This window comes from Coturnix japonica, unplaced genomic scaffold, assembly GCF_054131305.1.
Source record: "Coturnix japonica strain WE unplaced genomic scaffold, WE-NBRP24 Scf228, whole genome shotgun sequence".
Taxonomy (NCBI): Eukaryota; Metazoa; Chordata; class Aves; order Galliformes; family Phasianidae; genus Coturnix; species Coturnix japonica.
In genome coordinates, this window is record NW_028189131.1 from 1 (window position 1) to 26,378 (window position 26,378).

General features: G+C 30.7%; 1 long non-coding RNA gene across 1 annotated transcript; it reads left to right on the forward strand.

Annotated features, from left to right (window-relative positions):
• Positions 1–7: 7 nt before the first annotated feature.
• Positions 8–25,935, forward strand: LOC146750960 (uncharacterized). The gene is made up of 2 exons (XR_014942000.1): positions 8–22,921; positions 23,433–25,935. It is a non-coding gene; the product is annotated as an uncharacterized LOC146750960 (long non-coding RNA).
• The last annotated feature ends 443 nt before the right edge of the window (positions 25,936–26,378 follow it).

Here is a 26,378-nt window from a genome sequence, read left to right on the forward strand (position 1 = left end):
AGGAAAGTATAAAGAAAAGGAAAGTATAAAGGAAGGGAAAGTATAAAAGAAAGGAAAGCAAAGGTAAGTATGAAAGGAAAGGATAAGAAAGTATAAATGAAAGGAGATGGGTAAGTTTAAAAATAGGAATGGAAAGGAAAGTATAAGGGAATGGAAAGTATAAAGGAAGGGAAAGTATAAAAGAAAGGAAGCAAAGGTAAGTATAAAGGAAGGGAAAGGAAGGGAATAGAAAAGAAAGGAAAGGTAGATATAATGGAAAGGAAAGCAATGTATAAAGGAAAATCAATGTATGTAGAATTGTAAGTATAGGGAAGTATATAAAAAAGGAAAGGAAAGGTTAATTTTAAAAAAAAAAAGCAATGGAAAGGAAGGTCTAAAGGAAAATGTTACAGAACTGAAAGGGAATGTAGGTATAATGCAAAGGGAAGGGAATTATTAAAGAAGGGAATTTATAAAAGATAGGAAAGCAAAGGTAAGTATGAAAGGAAAGGAAAGTATAAATGAAAGGAAAGTCTAAGTTTAAAAATAGGAATTGAAATGAAAGTGTAAAGGAAAAGAAAGTATACAGAAAAGGAAAGTATAAAGAAAAGGAAAGTATAAAGAAAAGGAAAGTATAAAGGAAGGGAAAGTATAAAAGAAAGGAAAGCAAAGGTAAGTATGAAAGGAAAGGAAAGTATAAATGAAAGGAGAGGCTAAGTTTAAAAATAGGAATTGAAATGAAAGTGTAAAGGAAAGGAAAGTGTACAGAAAAGGAAAGTATAAAGGAAAGGAAAGTATAAAGAAAAGGAAAGTATAAAGGAAGGGAAAGTATAAAAGAAAGGAAAGCAAAGGTAAGTATATTGGAAAGGATAAGAAAGTATAAATGAAAGGAATGGGTAAGTTTAAAAATAGGAATGGAAAGGAAAGTTTAAGGGAATGGAAAGTATAAAGGAAGGGAAAGTATAAAAGAAAGGAAGAAAAAGGTAAGTATAAAGGAAGGGAAAGGAAGGGAATAGAAAAGAAAGGAAAGGTAGATATAATGGAAAGGAAAGCAATGTATAAAGGAAAATCAATGTATGTAGAATTGTAAGGATAGGCAAGTATATAAAAAAGGAAAGGAAAGGTTAATTTAAAAAAAAAAAGGAATGGAAAGGAAGGTCTAAGGGAAAATGTTACAGAACAGAAAGGGATTGTAGGTATAATGCAAAGGGAAGGGAATTATAAAAGAAGGGAATTTATAAAAGAAAGGAAAGTAAAGGTAAGTATGAAAGGAAAGGAAAGTATAAATGAAAGGAGAGGCTAAGTTTAAAAATAGGAATTGAAATGAAAGTGTAAAGGAAAGGAAAGTATACAGAAAAGGAAAGTATAAAGGAAAGGAAAGTATAAAGAAAAGGAAAGTATAAAGGAAGGGAAAGTATAAAGAAAAAGAAAGTATAAAGGAAGGGAAAGTATAAAAGAAAGGAAAGCAAAGGTAAGTATATTGGAAAGGATAAGAAAGTATAAATGAAAGGAATGGGTAAGTTTAAAAATAGGAATGGAAAGGAAAGTATAAGGGAATGGAAAGTATAAAGGAAGGGAAAGTATAAAAGAAAGGAAGCAAAGGTAAGTATAAAGGAAGGGAAAGGAAGGGAATAGAAAAGAAAGGAAAGGTAGATATAATGGAAAGGAAAGCAAAGTATAAAGGAAAGTCAATGTATGTAGAATTGTAAGGATAGGGAAGTATATAAAAAAGGAAAGGAAAGGTTAATTTTTAAAAAAAAAAAGGAATGGAAAGGAAGGTCTAAGGGAAAATGTTACAGAACAGAAAGGGAATGTAGGTATAATGCAAAGGGAAGGGAATTATAAAAGAAGGGAATTTATAAAGGAAAGGAAAGCAAAGGTAAGTATGAAAGGAAAGGAAAGTATAAATGAAAGGAGAGGCTAAGTTTAAAAATAGGAACTGAAATGAAATTGTAAAGGAAAGGAAAGTATACAGAAAAGGAAAGTATAAAGGAAAGGAAAGTATAAAGAAAAGGAAAGTATAAAGGAAGGGAAAGTATAAAGAAAAGGAAAGTATAAAGGAAGGGAAAGTATAAAAGAAAGGAAAGCAAAGGTAAGTATATTGGAAAGGATAAGAAAGTATAAATGAAAGGAATGGGTAAGTTTAAAAATAGGAATGGAAAGGAAAGTATAAGGGAATGGAAAGTATAAAGGAAGGGAAAGTATAAAAGAAAGGAAGCAAAGGTAAGTATAAAGGAAGGGAAAGGAAGGGAATAGAAAAGAAAGGAAAGGTAGATATAATGGAAAGGAAAGCAATGTATAAAGGAAAGTCAATGTATGTAGAATTGTAAGGATAGGGAAGTATATAGAAAAGGAAAGGAAAGGTTAATTTTAAAAAAAAAAAGGAATGCAAAGGAAGGTCTAAAGGAAAATGTTACAGAAGAGAAAGGGAATGTAGGTATAATGCAAAGGGAAGGGAATTATAAAAGAAGGGAATTTATAAAAGAAAGGAAAGCAAAGGTAAGTATGAAAGGAAAGGAAAGTATAAATGAAAGGAGAGGCTAAGTTTAAAAATAGGAATTGAAATGAAAGTGTAAAGGAAAAGAAAGTATACAGAAAAGGAAAAAGAAAGTAGAAAAGAAAGAAAAGGAAAGGTAAGTATATTGGAAAGGATAAGAAAGTAAAAATGAAAGGAATGGGTAAGTTTAAAAATAGGAATGGAAAGGAAAGTATAAGGGAATGGAAAGTATAAAGGAAGGGAAAGTATAAAAGAAAGGAAGCAAAGGTAAGTATAAAGGAAGGGAAAGGAAGGGAATAGAAAAGAAAGGAAAGGTAGATATAATGGAAAGGAAAGCAATGTATAAAGGAAAATCAATGTATGTAGAATTGTAAGGATAGGGAAGTATATAAAAAAGGAAAGGAAAGGTTAATTTAAAAAAAAAAAGCAATGGAAAGGAAGATCTAAAGGAAAATGTTACAGAACTGAAAGGGAATGTAGGTATAATGCAAAGGGAAGGGAATTATAAAAGAAGGGAATTTATAAAAGAAAGGAAAGCAAAGGTAAATATGAAAGGAAAGGAAAGGAAAGTATAAATGAAAGGAGAGGCTAAGTTTAAAAATAGGAATTGAAATGAAAGTGTAAAGGAAAGGAAAGTATACAGAAAAGGAAAGTATAAAGGAAAGGAAAGTATAAAGAAAAGGAAAGTATAAAGGAAGGGAAAGTATAAAAGAAAGGAAAGCAAAGGTAAGTATATTGGAAAGGATAAGAAAGTATAAATGAAAGGAATGGGTAAGTTTAAAAATAGGAATGGAAAGGAAAGTATAAGGGAATGGAAAGTATAAAGGAAGGGAAAGTATAAAAGAAAGGAAGCAAAGGTAAGTATAAAGGAAGGGAAAGGAAGGGAATAGAAAAGAAAGGAAAGGTAGATATAATGGAAAGGAAAGCAATGTATAAAGGAAAATCAATGTATGTATAATTGTAAGGGATAGGGAAGTATATAAAAAGGAAAGGAAAGGTTAATTTAAAAAAAAAAAGCAATGGAAAGGAAGGTCTAAAGGAAAATGTTACAGAACTGAAAGGGAATGTAGGTATAATGCAAAGGGAAGGGAATTATAAAAGAAGGGAATTTATAAAAGAAAGGAAAGCAAAGGTAAGTATGAAAGGAAAGGAAAGGAAAGTATAAATGAAAGGAGAGGCTAAGTTTAAAAATAGGAATTGAAATGAAAGTGTAAAGGAAAGGAAAGTATACAGAAAAGGAAAGTATAAAGGAAAGGAAAGTATAAAGAAAAGGAAAGTATAAAGGAAGGGAAAGTATAAAAGAAAGGAAAGCAAAGGTAAGTATATTGGAAAGGATAAGAAAGTATAAATGAAAGGAATGGGTAAGTTTAAAAATAGGAATGGAAAGGAAAGTATAAGGGAATGGAAAGTAGAAACGAAGGGAAAGTATAAAAGAAAGGAAGCAAAGGTAAGTATAAAGGAAGGGAAAGGAAGGGAATAGAAAAGAAAGGAAAGGTAGATATAATGGAAAGGAAAGCAATGTATAAAGGAAAATCAATGTATGTAGAATTGTAAGTATAGGGAAGTATATAAAAAAGGAAAGGAAAGGTTAATTTAAAAAAAAAGCAATGGAAAGGAAGGTCTAAAGGAAAATGTTACAGAACTGAAAGGGAATGTAGGTATAATGCAAAGGGAAGGGAATTATAAAAGAAGGGAATTTATAAAAGAAAGGAAAGCAAAGGTAAGTATGAAAGGAAAGGAAAGGAAAGTATAAATGAAAGGAGAGGCTAAGTTTAAAAATAGGAATTGAAATGAAAGTGTAAAGGAAAGAAAAGTATACAGAAAAGGAAAGCATAAAGGAAAGGAAAGTATAAAGAAAAGGAAAGTATAAAGGAAGGGAAAGTATAAAAGAAAGGAAAGCAAAGGTAAGTATATTGGAAAGGATAAGAAAGTATAAATGAAAGGAATGGGTAAGTTTAAAAATAGGAATGGAAAGGAAAGTATAAGGGAATGGAAAGTATAAAGGAAGGGAAAGTATAAAATAAAGGAAGGGAAAGGAAGGGAATAGAAAAGAAAGGAAAGGTAGATATAATGGAAAGGAAAGCAATGTATAAAGGAAAATCAATGTATGTAGAATTGTAAGGATAGGCAAGTATATAAAAAGGAAAGGAAAGGTTAATTTAAAAAAAAAAAGGAATGGAAAGGAAGGTCTAAGGGAAAATGTTACAGAACAGAAAGGGATTGTAGGTATAATGCAAAGGGAAGGGAATTATAAAAGAAGGGAATTTATAAAAGAAAGGAAAGTAAAGGTAAGTATGAAAGGAAAGGAAAGTATAAATGAAAGGAGAGGCTAAGTTTAAAAATAGGAATTGAAATGAAAGTGTAAAGGAAAGGAAAGTATACAGAAAAGGAAAGTATAAAGGAAAGGAAAGTATAAAGAAAAGGAAAGTATAAAGGAAGGGAAAGTATAAAGAAAAAGAAAGTATAAAGGAAGGGAAAGTATAAAAGAAAGGAAAGCAAAGGTAAGTATATTGGAAAGGATAAGAAAGTATAAATGAAAGGAATGGGTAAGTTTAAAAATAGGAATGGAAAGGAAAGTATAAGGAATGGAAAGTATAAAGGAAGGGAAAGTATAAAAGAAAGGAAGCAAAGGTAAGTATAAAGGAAGGGAAAGGAAGGGAATAGAAAAGAAAGGAAAGGTAGATATAATGGAAAGGAAAGCAAAGTATAAAGGAAAGTCAAAGTATGTAGAATTGTAAGGATAGGGAAGTATATAAAAAAGGAAATGAAAGGTTAATTTCTAAAAAAAAAAAGGAATGGAAAGGAAGGTCTAAGGGAAAATGTTACAGAACTGAAAGGGAATGTAGGTATAATGCAAAGGGAAGGGAATTATAAAAGAAGGGAATTTATAAAGGAAAGGAAAGCAAAGGTAAGTATGAAAGGAAAGGAAAGTATAAATGAAAGGAGAGGCTAAGTTTAAAAATAGGAATTGAAATGAAATTGTAAAGGAAAGGAAAGTATACAGAAAAGGAAAGTATAAAGGAAAGGAAAGTATAAAGAAAAGGAAAGTATAAAGGAAGGGAAAGTATAAAGAAAAGGAAAGTATAAAGGAAGGGAAAGTATAAAAGAAAGGAAAGCAAAGGTAAGTATATTGGAAAGGATAAGAAAGTATAAATGAAAGGAATGGGTAAGTTTAAAAATAGGAATGGAAAGGAAAGTATAAGGGAATGGAAAGTATAAAGGAAGGGAAAGTATAAAAGAAAGGAAGCAAAGGTAAGTATAAAGGAAGGGAAAGGAAGGGAATAGAAAAGAAAGGAAAGGTAGATATAATGGAAAGGAAAGCAATGTATAAAGGAAAGTCAATGTATGTAGAATTGTAAGTATAGGGAAGTATATAGAAAAGGAAAGGAAAGGTTAATTTTAAAAAAAAAAAGGAATGCAAAGGAAGGTCTAAAGGAAAATGTTACAGAACAGAAAGGTAATGTAGGTATAATGCAAAGGGAAGGGAATTATAAAAGAAGGGAATTTATAAAAGAAAGGAAAGCAAAGGTAAGTATGAAAGGAAAGGAAAGTATAAATGAAAGGAGAGGCTAAGTTTAAAAATAGGAATTGAAATCAAAGTGTAAAGGAAAAGAAAGTATACAGAAAAGGAAAAAGAAAGTAGAAAAGAAAGAAAAGGAAAGGTAAGTATATTGGAAAGGATAAGAAAGTAAAAATGAAAGGAATGGGTAAGTTTAAAAATAGGAATGGAAAGGAAAGTATAAGGGAATGGAAAGTATAAAGGAAGGGAAAGTATAAAAGAAAGGAAGCAAAGGTAAGTATAAAGGAAGGGAAAGGAAGGGAATAGAAAAGAAAGGAAAGGTAGATATAATGGAAAGGAAAGCAATGTATAAAGGAAAGTCAATGTATGTAGAATTGTAAGGATAGGGAAGTATATAGAAAAGGAAAGGAAAGGTTAATTTTAAAAAAAAAAAGGAATGCAAAGGAAGGTCTAAAGGAAAATGTTACAGAACAGAAAGGGAATGTAGGTATAATGCAAAGGGAAGGGAATTATAAAAGAAGGGAATTTATAAAGGAAAGGAAAGCAAAGGTAAGTATGAAAGGAAAGGAAAGTATAAATGAAAGGAGAGGCTAAGTTTAAAAATAGGAATTGAAATCAAAGTGTAAAGGAAAAGAAAGTATACAGAAAAGGAAAAAGAAAGTAGAAAAGAAAGAAAAGGAAAGGCAAGTATATTGGAAAGGATAAGAAAGTAAAAATGAAAGGAATGGGTAAGTTTAAAAATAGGAATGGAAAGGAAAGTATAAGGGAATGGAAAGTATAAAGGAAGGGAAAGTATAAAAGAAAGGAAGCAAAGGTAAGTATAAAGGAAGGGAAAGGAAGGGAATAGAAAAGAAAGGAAAGGTAGATATAATGGAAAGGAAAGCAATGTATAAAGGAAAATCAATGTATGTAGAATTGTAAGTATAGGGAAGTATATAAAAAAGGAAAGGAAAGGTTACTTTAAAAAAAAAAAGCAATGGAAAGGAAGGTCTAAAGGAAAATGTTACAGAACTGAAAGGGAATGTAGGTATAATGCAAAGGGAAGGGAATTATAAAAGAAGGGAATTTATAAAAGAAAGGAAAGCAAAGGTAAGTATGAAAGGAAAGGAAAGGAAAGTATAAATGAAAGGAGAGGCTAAGTTTAAAAATAGGAATTGAAATGAAAGTGTAAAGGAAAGGAAAGTATACAGAAAAGGAAAGTATAAAGAAAAGGAAAGTATAAAGGAAGGGAAAGTATAAAAGAAAGCAAAGCAAAGGTAAGTATATTGGAAAGGATAAGAAAGTATAAATGAAAGGAATGGGTAAGTTTAAAAATAGGAATGGAAAGGAAAGTATAAGGGAATGGAAAGTATAAAGGAAGGGAAAGTATAAAAGAAAGGAAGCAAAGGTAAGTATAAAGGAAGGGAAAGGAAGGGAATAGAAAAGAAAGGAAAGGTAGATATAATGGAAAGGAAAGCAATGTATAAAGGAAAATCAATGTATGTAGAATTGTAAGTATAGGGAAGTATATAAAAAAGGAAAGGAAAGGTTAATTTAAAAAAAAAAAGCAATGGAAAGGAAGGTCTAAAGGAAAATGTTACAGAACTGAAAGGGAATGTAGGTATAATGCAAAGGGAAGGGAATTATAAAAGAAGGGAATTTATAAAAGAAAGGAAAGCAAAGGTAAGTATGAAAGGAAAGGAAAGGAAAGGAAAGGAAAGGAAAGGAAAGGAAAGGAAAGGAAAGGAAAGGAAAGGAAAGGAAAGGAAAGGAAAGGAAAGGAAAGGAAAGGAAAGGAAAGGAAAGGAAAGGAAAGGAAAGGAAAGGAAAGGAAAGTATAAATGAAAGGAGAGGCTAAGCTTAAAAATAGGACTTGAAATGAAAGTGTAAAGGAAAGGAAAGTATACAGAAAAGGAAAGTATAAAGGAAAGGAAAGTATAAAGAAAAGGAAAGTATAAAGGAAGGGAAAGTATAAAAGAAAGGAAAGCAAAGGTAAGTATATTGGAAAGGATAAGAAAGTATAAATGAAAGGAATGGGTAAGTTTAAAAATAGGAATGGAAAGGAAAGTATAAGGGAATGGAAAGTAGAAACGAAGGGAAAGTATAAAAGAAAGGAAGCAAAGGTAAGTATAAAGGAAGGGAAAGGAAGGGAATAGAAAAGAAAGGAAAGGTAGATATAATGGAAAGGAAAGCAATGTATAAAGGAAAATCAATGTATGTATAATTGTAAGGATAGGGAAGTATATAAAAAAGGAAAGGAAAGGTTAATTTAAAAAAAAAAGCAATGGAAAGGAAGGTCTAAAGGAAAATGTTACAGAACTGAAAGGGAATGTAGGTATAATGCAAAGGGAAGGGAATTATAAAAGAAGGGAATTTATAAAAGAAAGGAAAGCAAAGGTAAGTATGAAAGGAAAGGAAAGGAAAGTATAAATGAAAGGAGAGGCTAAGTTTAAAAATAGGAATTGAAATGAAAGTGTAAAGGAAAGGAAAGTATACAGAAAAGGAAAGTATAAAGGAAAGGAAAGTATAAAGAAAAGGAAAGTATAAAGGAAGGGAAAGTATAAAAGAAAGGAAAGCAAAGGTAAGTATATTGGAAAGGATAAGAAAGTATAAATGAAAGGAATGGGTAAGTTTAAAAATAGGAATGGAAAGGAAAGTATAAGGGAATGGAAAGTATAAAGGAAGGGAAAGTATAAAAGAAAGGAAGCAAAGGTAAGTATAAAGGAAGGGAAAGGAAGGGAATAGAAAAGAAAGGAAAGGTAGATATAATGGAAAGGAAAGCAATGTATAAAGGAAAATCAATGTATGTATAATTGTAAGGATATGGAAGTATATAAAAAAGGAAAGGAAAGGTTAATTTAAAAAAAAAAGCAATGGAAAGGAAGGTCTAAAGGAAAATGTTACAGAACTGAAAGGGAATGTAGGTATAATGCAAAGGGAAGGGAATTATAAAAGAAGGGAATTTATAAAAGAAAGGAAAGCAAAGGTAAGTATGAAAGGAAAGGAAAGGAAAGTATAAATGAAAGGAGAGGCTAAGTTTAAAAATAGGAATTGAAATGAAAGTGTAAAGGAAAGGAAAGTATACAGAAAAGGAAAGTATAAAGGAAAGGAAAGTATAAAGAAAAGGAAAGTATAAAGGAAGGGAAAGTATAAAAGAAAGGAAAGCAAAGGTAAGTATATTGGAAAGGATAAGAAAGTATAAATGAAAGGAATGGGTAAGTTTAAAAATAGGAATGGAAAGGAAAGTATAAGGGAATGGGAAGTATAAAGGAAGGGAAAGTATAAAAGAAAGGAAGCAAAGGTAAGTATAAAGGAAGGGAAAGGAAGGGAATAGAAAAGAAAGGAAAGGTAGATATAATGGAAAGGAAAGCAATGTATAAAGGAAAATCAATGTATGTAGAATTGTAAGTATAGGGAAGTATATAAAAAAGGAAAGGAAAGGTTAATTTAAAAAAAAAAAGCAATGGAAAGGAAGGTCTAAAGGAAAATGTTACAGAACTGAAAGGGAATGTAGGTATAATGCAAAGGGAAGGGAATTATAAAAGAAGGGAATTTATAAAAGAAAGGAAAGCAAAGGTAAGTATGAAAGGAAAGGAAAGGAAAGGAAAGGAAAGGAAAGGAAAGGAAAGGAAAGGAAAGGAAAGTATAAATGAAAGGAGAGGCTAAGTTTAAAAATAGGACTTGAAATGAAAGTGTAAAGGAAAGGAAAGTATACAGAAAAGGAAAGTATAAAGGAAAGGAAAGTATAAAGAAAAAGAAAGTATAAAGGAAGGGAAAGTATAAAAGAAAGGAAAGCAAAGGTAAGTATATTGGAAAGGATAAGAAAGTATAAATGAAAGGAATGGGTAAGTTTAAAAATAGGAATGGAAAGGAAAGTATAAGGGAATGGAAAGTAGAAACGAAGGGAAAGTATAAAAGAAAGGAAGCAAAGGTAAGTATAAAGGAAGGGAAAGGAAGGGAATAGAAAAGAAAGGAAAGGTAGATATAATGGAAAGGAAAGCAATGTATAAAGGAAAATCAATGTATGTAGAATTGTAAGTATAGGGAAGTATATAAAAAAGGAAAGGAAAGGTTAATTTAAAAAAAAAAAGCAATGGAAAGGAAGGTCTAAAGGAAAATGTTACAGAACTGAAAGGGAATGTAGGTATAATGCAAAGGGAAGGGAATTATAAAAGAAGGGAATTTATAAAAGAAAGGAAAGCAAAGGTAAGTATGAAAGGAAAGGAAAGGAAAGGAAAGGAAAGGAAAGGAAAGGAAAGGAAAGGAAAGTATAAATGAAAGGAGAGGCTAAGCTTAAAAATAGGACTTGAAATGAAAGTGTAAAGGAAAGGAAAGTATACAGAAAAGGAAAGTATAAAGGAAAGGAAAGTATAAAGAAAAGGAAAGTATAAAGGAAGGGAAAGTATAAAAGAAAGGAAAGCAAAGGTAAGTATATTGGAAAGGATAAGAAAGTATAAATGAAAGGAATGGGTAAGTTTAAAAATAGGAATGGAAAGGAAAGTATAAGGGAATGGAAAGTAGAAACGAAGGGAAAGTATAAAAGAAAGGAAGCAAAGGTAAGTATAAAGGAAGGGAAAGGAAGGGAATAGAAAAGAAAGGAAAGGTAGATATAATGGAAAGGAAAGCAATGTATAAAGGAAAATCAATGTATGTATAATTGTAAGGATAGGGAAGTATATAAAAAAGGAAAGGAAAGGTTAATTTAAAAAAAAAAGCAATGGAAAGGAAGGTCTAAAGGAAAATGTTACAGAACTGAAAGGGAATGTAGGTATAATGCAAAGGGAAGGGAATTATAAAAGAAGGGAATTTATAAAAGAAAGGAAAGCAAAGGTAAGTATGAAAGGAAAGGAAAGGAAAGTATAAATGAAAGGAGAGGCTAAGTTTAAAAATAGGAATTGAAATGAAAGTGTAAAGGAAAGGAAAGTATACAGAAAAGGAAAGTATAAAGGAAAGGAAAGTATAAAGAAAAGGAAAGTATAAAGGAAGGGAAAGTATAAAAGAAAGGAAAGCAAAGGTAAGTATATTGGAAAGGATAAGAAAGTATAAATGAAAGGAATGGGTAAGTTTAAAAATAGGAATGGAAAGGAAAGTATAAGGGAATGGGAAGTATAAAGGAAGGGAAAGTATAAAAGAAAGGAAGCAAAGGTAAGTATAAAGGAAGGGAAAGGAAGGGAATAGAAAAGAAAGGAAAGGTAGATATAATGGAAAGGAAAGCAATGTATAAAGGAAAATCAATGTATGTAGAATTGTAAGTATAGGGAAGTATATAAAAAAGGAAAGGAAAGGTTAATTTAAAAAAAAAAAGCAATGGAAAGGAAGGTCTAAAGGAAAATGTTACAGAACTGAAAGGGAATGTAGGTATAATGCAAAGGGAAGGGAATTATAAAAGAAGGGAATTTATAAAAGAAAGGAAAGCAAAGGTAAGTATGAAAGGAAAGGAAAGGAAAGGAAAGGAAAGGAAAGGAAAGGAAAGGAAAGGAAAGGAAAGGAAAGGAAAGGAAAGGAAAGGAAAGTATAAATGAAAGGAGAGGCTAAGTTTAAAAATAGGACTTGAAATGAAAGTGTAAAGGAAAGGAAAGTATACAGAAAAGGAAAGTATAATGGAAAGGAAAGTATAAAGAAAAAGAAAGTATAAAGGAAGGGAAAGTATAAAAGAAAGGAAAGCAAAGGTAAGTATATTGGAAAGGATAAGAAAGTATAAATGAAAGGAATGGGTAAGTTTAAAAATAGGAATGGAAAGGAAAGTATAAGGGAATGGGAAGTATAAAGGAAGGGAAAGTATAAAAGAAAGGAAGCAAAGGTAAGTATAAAGGAAGGGAAAGGAAGGGAATAGAAAAGAAAGGAAAGGTAGATATAATGGAAAGGAAAGCAATGTATAAAGGAAAATCAATGTATGTAGAATTGTAAGTATAGGGAAGTATATAAAAAAGGAAAGGAAAGGTTAATTTAAAAAAAAAAGCAATGGAAAGGAAGGTCTAAAGGAAAATGTTACAGAACTGAAAGGGAATGTAGGTATAATGCAAAGGGAAGGGAATTATAAAAGAAGGGAATTTATAAAAGAAAGGAAAGCAAAGGTAAGTATGAAAGGAAAGGAAAGGAAAGTATAAATGAAAGGAGAGGCTAAGTTTAAAAATAGGAATTGAAATGAAAGTGTAAAGGAAAGGAAAGTATACAGAAAAGGAAAGTATAAAGGAAAGGAAAGTATAAAGAAAAGGAAAGTATAAAGGAAGGGAAAGTATAAAAGAAAGGAAAGCAAAGGTAAGTATATTGGAAAGGATAAGAAAGTATAAATGAAAGGAATGGGTAAGTATTAAAATAGGAATGGAAGAAAGTATAATGGAATGGAAAGTATAAAGGAAGGGAAAGTATAAAATAAAGGAAGGGAAAGGAAGGGAATAGAAAAGAAAGGAAAGGTAGATATAATGGAAAGGAAAGCAATGTATAAAGGAAAATCAATGTATGTAGAATTGTAAGGATAGGCAAGTATATAAAAAAGGAAAGGAAAGGTTAATTTAAAAAAAAAAAGGAATGGAAAGGAAGGTCTAAGGGAAAATGTTGCAGAACAGAAAGGGATTGTAGGTATAATGCAAAGGGAATTTATAAAAGAAAGGAAAGTAAAGGTAAGTATGAAAGGAAAGGAAAGTATAAATGAAAGGAGAGGCTAAGTTTAAAAATAGGAATTGAAATGAAAGTGTAAAGGAAAGGAAAGTATACAGAAAAGGAAAGTATAAAGGAAAGGAAAGTATAAAGAAAAGGAAAGTATAAAGGAAGGGAAAGTATAAAGAAAAAGAAAGTATAAAGGAAGGGAAAGTATAAAAGAAAGGAAAGCAAAGGTAAGTATATTGGAAAGGATAAGAAAGTATAAATGAAAGGAATGGGTAAGTTTAAAAATAGGAATGGAAAGGAAAGTATAAGGGAATGGAAAGTATAAAGGAAGGGAAAGTATAAAAGAAAGGAAGCAAAGGTAAGTATAAAGGAAGGGAAAGGAAGGGAATAGAAAAGAGAGGAAAGGTAGATATAATGGAAAGGAAAGCAAAGTATAAAGGAAAGTCAATGTATGTAGAATTGTAAGGATAGGGAAGTATATAAAAAAGGAAAGGAAAGGTTAATTTTTAAAAAAAAAAAGGAATGGAAAGGAAGGTCTAAGGGAAAATGTTACAGAACAGAAAGGGAATGTAGGTATAATGCAAAGGGAAGGGAATTATAAAAGAAGGGAATTTATAAAGGAAAGGAAAGCAAAGGTAAGTATGAAAGGAAAGGAAAGTATAAATGAAAGGAGAGGCTAAGTTTAAAAATAGGAATTGAAATGAAATTGTAAAGGAAAGGAAAGTATACAGAAAAGGAAAGTATAAAGGAAAGGAAAGTATAAAGAAAAGTAAAGTATAAAGGAAGGGAAAGTATAAAGAAAAGGAAAGTATGAAGGAAGGGAAAGTATAAAAGAAAGGAAAGCAAAGGTAAGTATATTGGAAAGGATAAGAAAGTATAAATGAAAGGAATGGGTAAGTTTAAAAATAGGAATGGAAAGGAAAGTATAAGGGAATGGAAAGTATAAAGGAAGGGAAAGTATAAAAGAAAGGAAGCAAAGGTAAGTATAAAGGAAGGGAAAGGAAGGGAATAGAAAAGAAAGGAAAGGTAGATATAATGGAAAGGAAAGCAATGTATAAAGGAAAGTCAATGTATGTAGAATTGTAAGGATAGGGAAGTATATAGAATAGGAAAGGAAAGGTTAATTTTAAAAAAAAAAAGGAATGCAAAGGAAGGTCTAAAGGAAAATGTTACAGAACAGAAAGGGAATGTAGGTATAATGCAAAGGGAAGGGAATTATAAAAGAAGGGAATTTATAAAAGAAAGGAAAGCAAAGGTAAGTATGAAAGGAAAGGAAAGGAAAGGAAAGGAAAGTATAAATGAAAGGAGAGGCTAAGTTTAAAAATAGGAATTGAAATCAAAGTGTAAAGGAAAAGAAAGTATACAGAAAAGGAAAAAGAAAGTAGAAAAGAAAGAAAAGGAAAGGTAAGTATATTGGAAAGGATAAGAAAGTAAAAATGAAAGGAATGGGTAAGTTTAAAAATAGGAATGGAAAGGAAAGTATAAGGGAATGGAAAGTATAAAGGAAGGGAAAGTATAAAAGAAAGGAAGCAAAGGTAAGTATAAAGGAAGGGAAAGGAAGGGAATAGAAAAGAAAGGAAAGGTAGATATAATGGAAAGGAAAGCAATGTATAAAGGAAAGTCAATGTATGTAGAATTGTAAGGATAGGGAAGTATATAGAATAGGAAAGGAAAGGTTAATTTTAAAAAAAAAAAGGAATGCAAAGGAAGGTCTAAAGGAAAATGTTACAGAACAGAAAGGGAATGTAGGTATAATGCAAAGGGAAGGGAATTATAAAAGAAGGGAATTTATAAAAGAAAGGAAAGCAAAGGTAAGTATGAAAGGAAAGGAAAGTATAAATGAAAGGAGAGGTTAAGTTTAAAAATAGGAATTGAAATCAAAGTGTAAAGGAAAAGAAAGTATACAGAAAAGGAAAAAGAAAGTAGAAATGAAAGAAAAGGAAAGGTAAGTATATTGGAAAGGATAAGAAAGTAAAAATGAAAGGAATGGGTAAGTTTAAAAATAGGAATGGAAAGGAAAGTATAAGGGAATGGAAAGTATAAAGGAAGGGAAAGTATAAAAGAAAGGAAGCAAAGGTAAGTATAAAGGAAGGGAAAGGAAGGGAATAGAAAAGAAAGGAAAGGTAGATATAATGGAAAGGAAAGCAATGTATAAAGGAAAATCAATGTATGTAGAATTGTAAGGATAGGCAAGTATATAAAAAAGGAAAGGAAAGGTTAATTTAAAAAAAAAAAGGAATGGAAAGGAAGGTCTAAACGAAAATGTTACAGAACTGAAAGGGAATGTAGGTATAATGCAAAGGGAAGGGAATTATAAAAGAAGGGAATTTATAAAAGAAAGGAAAGCAAAGGTAAGTATGAAAGGAAAGGAAAGGAAAGTATAAATGAAAGGAGAGGCTAAGTTTAAAAATAGGAATTGAAATGAAAGTGTAAAGGATAGGAAAGTATAAAGAAAAGGAAAGTATAAAGGAAAGGAAAGTATAAAGGAAGGGAAAGTATAAAAGAAAGGAAAGCAAAGGTAAGTATATTGGAAAGGATAAGAAAGTATAAATGAAAGGAATGGGTAAGTTTAAAAATAGGAATGGAAAGGAAAGTATAAGGGAATGGCAAGTATAAAGGAAGGGAAAGTATAAAAGAAAGGAAGCAAAGGTAAGTATAAAGGAAGGGAAAGGAAGGGAATAGAAAAGAAAGGAAAGGTAGATATAATGGAAAGGAAAGCAATGTATAAAGGAAAATCAATGTATGTATAATTGTAAGGATAGGGAAGTATATAAAAAAGGAAAGGAAAGGTTAATTTAAAAAAAAAAAAGGAATGGAAAGGAAGGTCTAAAGGAAAATGTTACAGAACAGAAAGGGAATGTAGGTATAATGCAAAGGGAAGGGAATTATAAAAGAAGGGAATTTATAAAAGATAGGAAAGCAAAGGTAAGTATGAAAGGAAAGGAAAGGAAACTATAAATGAAAGGAGAGGCTAAGTTTAAAAATAGGAATTGAAATGAAAGTGTAAAGGAAAGGAAAGTATACAGAAAAGGAAAGTATAAAGGAAAGGAAAGTATAAAGGAAGGGAAAGTATAAAAGAAAGGAAAGCAAAGGTAAGTATATTGGAAAGGATAAGAAAGTATAAATGAAAGGAATGGGTAAGTTTAAAAATAGGAATGGAAAGGAAAGTATAAGGGAATGAAAAGTATAAAGGAAGGGAAAGTATAAAAGAAAGGAAGCAAAGGTAAGTATAAAGGAAGGGAAAGGAAGGGAATAGAAAAGAAAGGAAAGGTAGATATAATGGAAAGGAAAGCAAAGTATAAAGGAAAGTCAATGTATGTAGAATTGTAAGGATAGGGAAGTATATAAAAAAGGAAAGGAAAGGTTAATTTAAAAAAAAAAAAAGGAATGGAAAGGAAGGTCTAAGGGAAAATGTTACAGAACAGAAAGGGAATCTAGGTATAATGCAAAGGGAAGGGAATTATAAAAGAAGGGAATTTATAAAAGAAAGGAAAGCAAAGGTAAGTATGAAAGGAAATGAAAAGGAAACTATAAATGAAAGGAGAGGCTAAGTTTAAAAATAGGAATTGAAATGAAAGTGTAAAGGAAAGGAAAGTATACAGAAAAGGAAAGTATAAAGGAAAGGAAAGTATAAAGGAAGGGAAAGTATAAAAGAAAGGAAAGCAAAGGTAAGTATATTGGAAAGGATAAGAAAGTATAAATGAAAGGAATGGGTAAGTTTAAAAATAGGAATGGAAAGGAAAGTATAAGGGAATGGAAAGTATAAAGGAAGGGAAAGTATAAAAGAAAGGAAGCAAAGGTAAGTATAAAGGAAGGGAAAGGAAGGGAATAGAAAAGAAAGGAAAGGTACATATAATGGAAAGGAAAGCAATGTATAAAGGAAAGTCAATGTATGTAGAATTGTAAGGATAGGGAAGTATATAAAAAAGGAAAGGAAAGGTTAATTAAAAAAAAAAAAGGAATGGAAAGGAAGGTCTAAAGGAAAATGTTACAGAACAGAAAGGGAATGTAGGTATAATGCAAAGGGAAGGGAATTATAAAAGAAGGGAATTTATAAAAGAAAGGAAAGCAAAGGTAAGTATGAAAGGAAAGGAAAGGAAAGTATAAATGAAAGGAGAGGCTAAGTTTAAAAATAGGAATTGAAATGAAAGTGTAAAGGAAAGGAAAGTATAAAGAAAAGGAAAGTATAAAGGAAAGGAAAGTATAAAGGAAGGGAAAGTATAAAAGAAAGGAAAGCAAAGGTAAGTATATTGGAAAGGATAAGAAAGTATAAATGAAAGGAATGGGTAAGTTTAAAAATAGGAATGGAAAGGAAAGTATAAGGGAATGGCAAGTATAAAGGAAGGGAAAGTATAAAAGAAAGGAAGCAAAGGTAAGTATAAAGGAAGGGAAAGGAAGGGAATAGAAAAGAAAGGAAAGGTAGATATAATGGAAAAGAAAGCAATGTATAAAGGAAAGTCAATGTATGTATAATTGTAAGGATAGGGAAGTATATAAAAAAGGAAAGGAAAGGTTAATTTAAAAAAAAAAAAGGAATGGAAAGGAAGGTCTAAAGGAAAATGTTACAGAACAGAAAGGGAATGTAGGTATAATGCGAAGAGAAGGGAATTATAAAAGAAGGGAATTTATAAAAGATAGGAAAGCAAAGGTAAGTATGAAAGGAAAGGAAAGGAAACTATAAATGAAAGGAGAGGCTAAGTTTAAAAATAGGAATTGAAATGAAAGTGTAAAGGAAAGAAAGTATACAGAAAAGGAAAGTATAAAGGAAAGGAAAGTATAAAGAAAAGGAAAGTATAAAGGAAGGGAAAGTATAAAAGAAAGGAAAGCAAAGGTAAGTATATTGGAAAGGATAAGAAAGTATAAATGAAAGGAATGGGTAAGTTTAAAAATAGGAATGGAAAGGAAAGTATAAGGGAATGGAAAGTATAAAGGAAGGGAAAGTATAAAAGAAAGGAAGCAAAGGTAAGTATAAAGGAAGGGAAAGGAAGGGAATAGAAAAGAAAGGAAAGGTACATATAAAGGAAAGGAAAGCAATGTATAAAGGAAAGTCAATGTATGTAGAATTGTAAGGATAGGGAAGTATATAAAAAAGGAAAGGAAAGGTTAATTTTAAAAAAAAAAAAAGGAATGGAAAGGAAAGGAAGGTCTAAGGGAAAATGTTACAGAACAGAAAGGGAATGTAGGTATAATGCAAAGGGAAGGGAATTATAAAAGAAGGGAATTTATAAAAGAAAGGAAAGCAAAGGTAAGTATGAAAGGAAAGGAAAGGAAAGGAAAGGAAAGTATAAATGAAAGGAGAGGCTAAGTTTAAAAATAGGAATTGAAATGAAAGTGTAAAGGAAAGGAAAGTATACAGAAAAGGAAAGTATAAAGGAAAGGAAAGTATAAAGAAAAGTAAAGTATAAAGGAAGGGAAAGTATAAAAGAAAGGAAAGCAAAGGTAAGTATACTGGAAAGGATAAGAAAGTATAAATGAAAGGAATGGGTAAGTTTAAAAATAGGAATGGAAAGGAAAGTATAAGGGAATGGAAAGTATAAAGGAAGGGAAAGTATAAAAGAAAGGAAGCAAAGGTAAGTATAAAGGAAGGGAAAGGAAGGGAATAGAAAAGAAAGGAAAGGTAGATATAATGGAAAGGAAAGCAATGTATAAAGGAAAATCAATGTATGTAGAATTGTAAGTATAGGGAAGTATATAAAAAAGGAAAGGAAAGGTTAATTTAAAAAAAAAAAAGGAATGGAAAGGAAGGTCGAAAGGAAAATGTTACAGAACAGAAAGGGAATGTAGGTATAATGCAAAGGGAAGGGAATTATAAAAGAAGGGAATTTATAAAGGAAAGGAAAGCAAAGGTAAGTATGAAAGGAAAGGAAAGGAAAGTATAAATGAAAGGAGAGGCTAAGTTTAAAAATAGGAATTGAAATGAAAGTGTAAAGGAAAGGAAAGTATACAGAAAAGGAAAGTATAAAGGAAAGGAAAGTATAAAGAAAAGGAAAGTATAAAGGAAGGGAAAGTATAAAAGAAAGGAAAGCAAAGGTAAGTATATTGGAAAGGATAAGAAAGTATAAATGAAAGGAATGGGTAAGTTTAAAAATAGGAATGGAAAGGAAAGTATAAGGGAATGGAAAGTATAAAGGAAGGGAAAGTATAAAAGAAAGGAAGCAAAGGTAAGTATAAAGGAAGGGAAAGGAAGGGAATAGAAAAGAAAGGAAAGGTAGATATAATGGAAAGGAAAGCAATGTATAAAGGAAAATCAATGTATGTAGAATTGTAAGGATAGGGAAGTATATAAAAAAGGAAAGGAAAGGTTAATTTAAAAAAAAAAGGAATGGAAAGGAAGGTCTAAAGGAAAATGTTACAGAACAGAAAGGGAATGTAGGTATAATGCAAAGGGAAGGGAATTATAAAAGAAGGGAATTTATAAAAGATAGGAAAGCAAAGGTAAGTATGAAAGGAAAGGAAAGTATAAATGAAAGGAAAGTCTAAGTTTAATAATAGGAATTGAAATGAAAGTGTAAAGGAAAAGAAAGTATACAGAAAAGGAAAGGGAAAGTATAAAAGAAAGGAAAGCAAAGGTAAGTATATTGGAAAGGATAAGAAAGTATAAATGAAAGGAATGGGTAAGTTTAAAAATAAGAATGGAAAGGAAAGTATAAGGGAATGGAAAGTATAAAGGAAGGGAAAGTATAAAAGAAAGGAAGCAAAGGTAAGTATAAAGGAAGGGAAAGGAAGGGAATAGAAAAGAAAGGTAGATATAATGGACAGGAAAGCAATGTATAAAGGAAAGTCAATGTATGTAGAATTGTAAGGATAGGGAAGTATATAAAAAAGAAAAGGAAAGGTTAATTTAAAAAAAAAAAAGGAATGGAAAGGAAGGTCTAAAGGAAAATGTTACAGAACAGAAAGGGAATGTAGGTATAATGCAAAGGGAAGGGAATTATAAAAGAAGGGAATTTATAAAAGATAGGAAAGCAAAGGTAAGTATGAAAGGAAAGGAAAGTATAAATGAAAGGAAAGTCTAAGTTTAAAAATAGGAATTGAAATGAAAGTGTAAAGGAAAAGAAAGTATACAGAAAAGGAAAGGGAAAGTATAAAAGAAAGGAAAGCAAAGGTAAGTATATTGGAAAGGATAAGAAAGTATAAATGAAAGGAATGGGTAAGTTTAAAAATAGGAATGGAAAGGAAAGTATAAGGGAATGGAAAGTATAAAGGAAGGGAAAGTATAAAAGAAAGGAAGCAAAGGTAAGTATAAAGGAAGGGAAAGGAAGGGAATAGAAAAGAAAGGTAGATATAATGGAAAGGAAAGCAATGTATAAAGGAAAATCAATGTATGTAGAATTGTAAGTATAGGGAAGTATATAAAAAAGGAAAGGAAAGGTTAATTTAAAAAAAAAAAAAGGAATGGAAAGGAAGGTCTAAAGGAAAATGTTACAGAACAGAAAGGGAATGTAGGTATAATGCAAAGGGAAGGGAATTATAAAAGAAGGGAATTTATAAAAGATAGGAAAGCAAAGGTAAGTATGAAAGGAAAGGAAAGTATAAATGAAAGGAAAGTCTAAGTTTAAAAATAGGAATTGAAATGAAAGTGTAAAGGAAAAGAAAGTATACAGAAAAGGAAAGGGAAAGTAGAAAAGAAAGGAAAGCAAAGGTAAGTATACTGGAAAGGATAAGAAAGTATAAATGAAAGGAATGGGTAAGTTTAAAAATAGGAATGGAAAGGAAAGTATAAGGGAATGGAAAGTATAAAGGAAGGGAAAGTATAAAAGAAAGGAAGCAAAGGTAAGTATAAAGGAAGGGAAAGGAAGGGAATAGAAAAGAAAGGAAAGGTAGATATAATGGAAAGGAAAGCAATGTATAAAGGAAAATCAATGTATGTAGAATTGTAAGGATAGGGAAGTATATAAAAAAGGAAAGGAAAGGTTAATTTAAAAAAAAAAGGAATGGAAAGGAAGGTCTAAAGGAAAATGTTACAGAACAGAAAGGGAATGTAGGTATAATGCAAAGGGAAGGGAATTATAAAAGAAGGGAATTTATAAAAGATAGGAAAGCAAAGGTAAGTATGAAAGGAAAGTATAAATGAAAGGAAAGTCTAAGTTTAATAATAGGAATTGAAATGAAAGTGTAAAGGAAAAGAAAGTATACAGAAAAGGAAAGGGAAAGTATAAAAGAAAGGAAAGCAAAGGTAAGTATATTGGAAAGGATAAGAAAGTATAAATGAAAGGAATGGGTAAGTTTAAAAATAAGAATGGAAAGGAAAGTATAAGGGAATGGAAAGTATAAAGGAAGGGAAAGTATAAAAGAAAGGAAGCAAAGGTAAGTATAAAGGAAGGGAAAGGAAGGGAATAGAAAAGAAAGGTAGATATAATGGACAGGAAAGCAATGTATAAAGGAAAGTCAATGTATGTAGAATTGTAAGGATAGGGAAGTATATAAAAAAGAAAAGGAAAGGTTAATTTAAAAAAAAAAAAGGAATGGAAAGGAAGGTCTAAAGGAAAATGTTACAGAACAGAAAGGGAATGTAGGTATAATGCAAAGGGAAGGGAATTATAAAAGAAGGGAATTTATAAAAGATAGGAAAGCAAAGGTAAGTATGAAAGGAAAGGAAAGTATAAATGAAAGGAAAGTCTAAGTTTAAAAATAGGAATTGAAATGAAAGTGTAAAGGAAAAGAAAGTATACAGAAAAGGAAAGTATAAAGAAAAGGAAAGTATAAAGAAAAGGAAAGTATAAAGGAAGGGAAAATATAAAAGAAAGGAAAGCAAAGGTAAGTATGAAAGGAAAGAAGAAATGAAAGGAGAGGCTAAGTTTAAAAATAGGAATTGAAATGAAAGTGTAAAGGAAAGGAAAGTATACAGAAAAGGAAAGTATAAAGGAAAGGAAAGTATAAAGAAAAGGAAAGTATAAAGGAAGGGAAAGTATAAAAGAAAGGAAAGCAAAGGTAAGTATATTGGAAAGGATAAGAAAGTATAAATGAAAGGAATGGGTAAGTTTAAAAATAGGAATGGAAAGGAAAGTATAAGGGAATGGAAAGTATAAAGGAAGGGAAAGTATAAAAGAAAGGAAGCAAAGGTAAGTATAAAGGAAGGGAAAGGAAGGGAATAGAAAAGAAAGGTAGATATAATGGAAAGGAAAGCAATGTATAAAGGAAAATCAATGTATGTAGAATTGTAAGTATAGGGAAGTATATAAAAAAGGAAAGGAAAGGTTAATTTAAAAAAAAAAAAAGGAATGGAAAGGAAGGTCTAAAGGAAAATGTTACAGAACAGAAAGGGAATGTAGGTATAATGCAAAGGGAAGGGAATTATAAAAGAAGGGAATTTATAAAAGATAGGAAAGCAAAGGTAAGTATGAAAGGAAAGGAAAGTATAAATGAAAGGAAAGTCTAAGTTTAAAAATAGGAATTGAAATGAAAGTGTAAAGGAAAAGAAAGTATACAGAAAAGGAAAGGGAAAGTATAAAAGAAAGGAAAGCAAAGGTAAGTATATTGGAAAGGATAAGAAAGTATAAATGAAAGGAATGGGTAAGTTTAAAAATAGGAATGGAAAGGAAAGTATAAGGGAATGGAAAGTATAAAGGAAGGGAAAGTATAAAAGAAAGGAAGCAAAGGTAAGTATAAAGGAAGGGAAAGGAAGGGAATAGAAAAGAAAGGAAAGGTAGATATAATGGAAAGGAAAGCAATGTATAAAGGAAAATCAATGTATGTAGAATTGTAAGTATAGGGAAGTATATAAAAAAGGAAAGGAAAGGTTAATTTAAAAAAAAAAAAGGAATGGAAAGGAAGGTCTAAAGGAAAATGTTACAGAACAGAAAGGGAATGTAGGTATAATGCAAAGGGAAGGGAATTATAAAAGAAGGGAATTTATAAACGAAAGGAAAGCAAAGGTAAGTATGAAAGAAAAGGAAAGGAAAGGAAAGGAAAGTATAAATGAAAGGAGAGGCTAAGTTTAAAAATAGGAATTGAAATGAAAGTGTAAAGGAAAGGAAAGTATACAGAAAAGGAAAGTATAAAGGAAAGGAAAGTATAAAGAAAAGTAAAGTATAAAGGAAGGGAAAGTATAAAAGAAAGGAAAGCAAAGGTAAGTATACTGGAAAGGATAAGAAAGTATAAATGAAAGGAATGGGTAAGTTTAAAAATAGGAATGGAAAGGAAAGTATAAGGGAATGGAAAGTATAAAGGAAGGGAAAGTATAAAAGAAAGGAAGCATAGGTAAGTATAAAGGAAGGGAAAGGAAGGGAATAGAAAAGAAAGGAAAGGTAGATATAAAGGAAAGGAAAGCAATGTATAAAAGAAAGTCAATGTATGTAGAATTGTAAGGATAGGGAAGTATATAAAAAAGGAAAGGAAAGGTTAATTTTAAAAAAAAAAAAGGAATGGAAAGGAAGGTCTAAGGGAAAATGTTACAGAACAGAAAGGGAATGTAGGTATAATGCAAAGGGAAGGGAATTATAAAAGAAGGGAATTTATAAAAGATAGGAAAGCAAAGGTAAGTATGAAAGGAAAGGAAAGTATAAATGAAAGGAGAGGCTAAGTTTAAAAATAGGAATTGAAATGAAAGTGTAAAGGAAAGGAAAGTATACAGAAAAGGAAAGTATAAAGGAAAGGAAAGTATAAAGAAAAGGAAAGTATAAAGGAAGGGAAAGTATAAAAGAAAGGAAAGCAAAGGTAAGTATATTGGAAAGGATAAGAAAGTATAAATGAAAGGAATGGGTAAGTTTAAAAATAGGAATGGAAAGGAAAGTATAAGGGAATGGAAAGTATAAAGGAAGGGAAAGTATAAAAGAAAGGAAGCAAAGGTAAGTATAAAGGAAGGGAAAGGAAGGGAATAGAAAAGAAAGGTAGATATAATGGACAGGAAAGCAATGTATAAAGGAAAGTCAATGTATGTAGAATTGTAAGGATAGGGAAGTATATAAAAAAGAAAAGGAAAGGTTAATTTAAAAAAAAAAAAGGAATGGAAAGGAAGGTCTAAAGGAAAATGTTACAGAACAGAAAGGGAATGTAGGTATAATGCAAAGGGAAGGGAATTATAAAAGAAGGGAATTTATAAAAGATAGGAAAGCAAAGGTAAGTATGAAAGGAAAGGAAAGTATAAATGAAAGGAAAGTCTAAGTTTAAAAATAGGAATTGAAATGAAAGTGTAAAGGAAAAGAAAGTATACAGAAAAGGAAAGTATAAAGAAAAGGAAAGTATAAAGAAAAGGAAAGTATAAAGGAAGGGAAAATATAAAAGAAAGGAAAGCAAAGGTAAGTATGAAAGGAAAGTATAAATGAAAGGAGAGGCTAAGTTTAAAAATAGGAATTGAAATGAAAGTGTAAAGGAAAGGAAAGTATACAGAAAAGGAAAGTATAAAGGAAAGGAAAGTATAAAGAAAAGGAAAGTATAAAGGAAGGGAAAGTATAAAAGAAAGGAAAGCAAAGGTAAGTATATTGGAAAGGATAAGAAAGTATAAATGAAAGGAATGGGTAAGTTTAAAAATAGGAATGGAAAGGAAAGTATAAGGGAATGGAAAGTATAAAGGAAGGGAAAGTATAAAAGAAAGGAAGCAAAGGTAAGTATAAAGGAAGGGAAAGGAAGGGAATAGAAAAGAAAGGTAGATATAATGGAAAGGAAAGCAATGTATAAAGGAAAATCAATGTATGTAGAATTGTAAGTATAGGGAAGTATATAAAAAAGGAAAGGAAAGGTTAATTTAAAAAAAAAAAAAGGAATGGAAAGGAAGGTCTAAAGGAAAATGTTACAGAACAGAAAGGGAATGTAGGTATAATGCAAAGGGAAGGGAATTATAAAAGAAGGGAATTTATAAAAGATAGGAAAGCAAAGGTAAGTATGAAAGGAAAGGAAAGTATAAATGAAAGGAAAGTCTAAGTTTAAAAATAGGAATTGAAATGAAAGTGTAAAGGAAAAGAAAGTATACAGAAAAGGAAAGGGAAAGTATAAAAGAAAGGAAAGCAAAGGTAAGTATATTGGAAAGGATAAGAAAGTATAAATGAAAGGAATGGGTAAGTTTAAAAATAGGAATGGAAAGGAAAGTATAAGGGAATGGAAAGTATAAAGGAAGGGAAAGTATAAAAGAAAGGAAGCAAAGGTAAGTATAAAGGAAGGGAAAGGAAGGGAATAGAAAAGAAAGGAAAGGTAGATATAATGGAAAGGAAAGCAATGTATAAAGGAAAATCAATGTATGTAGAATTGTAAGTATAGGGAAGTATATAAAAAAGGAAAGGAAAGGTTAATTTAAAAAAAAAAAAGGAATGGAAAGGAAGGTCTAAAGGAAAATGTTACAGAACAGAAAGGGAATGTAGGTATAATGCAAAGGGAAGGGAATTATAAAAGAAGGGAATTTATAAAAGAAAGGAAAGCAAAGGTAAGTATGAAAGAAAAGGAAAGGAAAGGAAAGGAAAGTATAAATGAAAGGAGAGGCTAAGTTTAAAAATAGGAATTGAAATGAAAGTGTAAAGGAAAGGAAAGTATACAGAAAAGGAAAGTATAAAGGAAAGGAAAGTATAAAGAAAAGTAAAGTATAAAGGAAGGGAAAGTATAAAAGAAAGGAAAGCAAAGGTAAGTATACTGGAAAGGATAAGAAAGTATAAATGAAAGGAATGGGGAAGTTTAAAAATAGGAATGGAAAGGAAAGTATAAGGGAATGGAAAGTATAAAGGAAGGGAAAGTATAAAAGAAAGGAAGCATAGGTAAGTATAAAGGAAGGGAAAGGAAGGGAATAGAAAAGAAAGGAAAGGTAGATATAAAGGAAAGGAAAGCAATGTATAAAAGAAAGTCAATGTATGTAGAATTGTAAGGATAGGGAAGTATATAAAAAAGGAAAGGAAAGGTTAATTTTAAAAAAAAAAAAGGAATGGAAAGGAAGGTCTAAGGGAAAATGTTACAGAACAGAAAGGGAATGTAGGTATAATGCAAAGGGAAGGGAATTATAAAAGAAGGGAATTTATAAAAGATAGGAAAGCAAAGGTAAGTATGAAAGGAAAGGAAAGTATAAATGAAAGGAGAGGCTAAGTTTAAAAATAGGAATTGAAATGAAAGTGTAAAGGAAAGGAAAGTATACAGAAAAGGAAAGTATAAAGGAAAGGAAAGTATAAAGAAAAGGAAAGTATAAAGGAAGGGAAAGTATAAAAGAAAGGAAAGCAAAGGTAAGTATATTGGAAAGGATAAGAAAGTATAAATGAAAGGAATGGGTAAGTTTAAAAATAGGAATGGAAAGGAAAGTATAAGGGAATGGAAAGTATAAAGGAAGGGAAAGTATAAAAGAAAGGAAGCAAAGGTAAGTATAAAGGAAGGGAAAGGAAGGGAATAGAAAAGAAAGGAAAGGTACATATAAAGGAAAGGAAAGCAATGTATAAAGGAAAGTCAATGTATGTAGAATTGTAAGGATAGGGAAGTATATAAAAAAGGAATGGAAAGGTTAATTTAAAAAAAAAAAAAGGAATGGAAAGGAAGGTCTAAGGGAAAATGTTACAAAACAGAAAGGGAATGTAGGTATAATGCAAAGGGAAGGGAATTATAAAAGAAGGGAATTTATAAAAGAAAGGAAAGCAAAGGTAAGTATGAAAGGAAAGGAAAGGAAAGGAAAGGAAAGGGAAGGGAAGGGAAGGGAAGGGAAGGGAAGGGAAGGGAAGGGAAGGGAAGGGAAGGGAAGGGAAGGGAAGGGAAGGGAAGGGAAGGAAGGGAAGGGAAGGGAAGGGAAGGGAAGGGAAGGGAAGGGAAGGGAAGGGAAGGGAAGGGAAGGGAAGGGAAGGGAAGGGAAGGGAAGGGAAGGGAAGGGAAGGGAAGGGAAGGGAAGGGAAGGGAAGG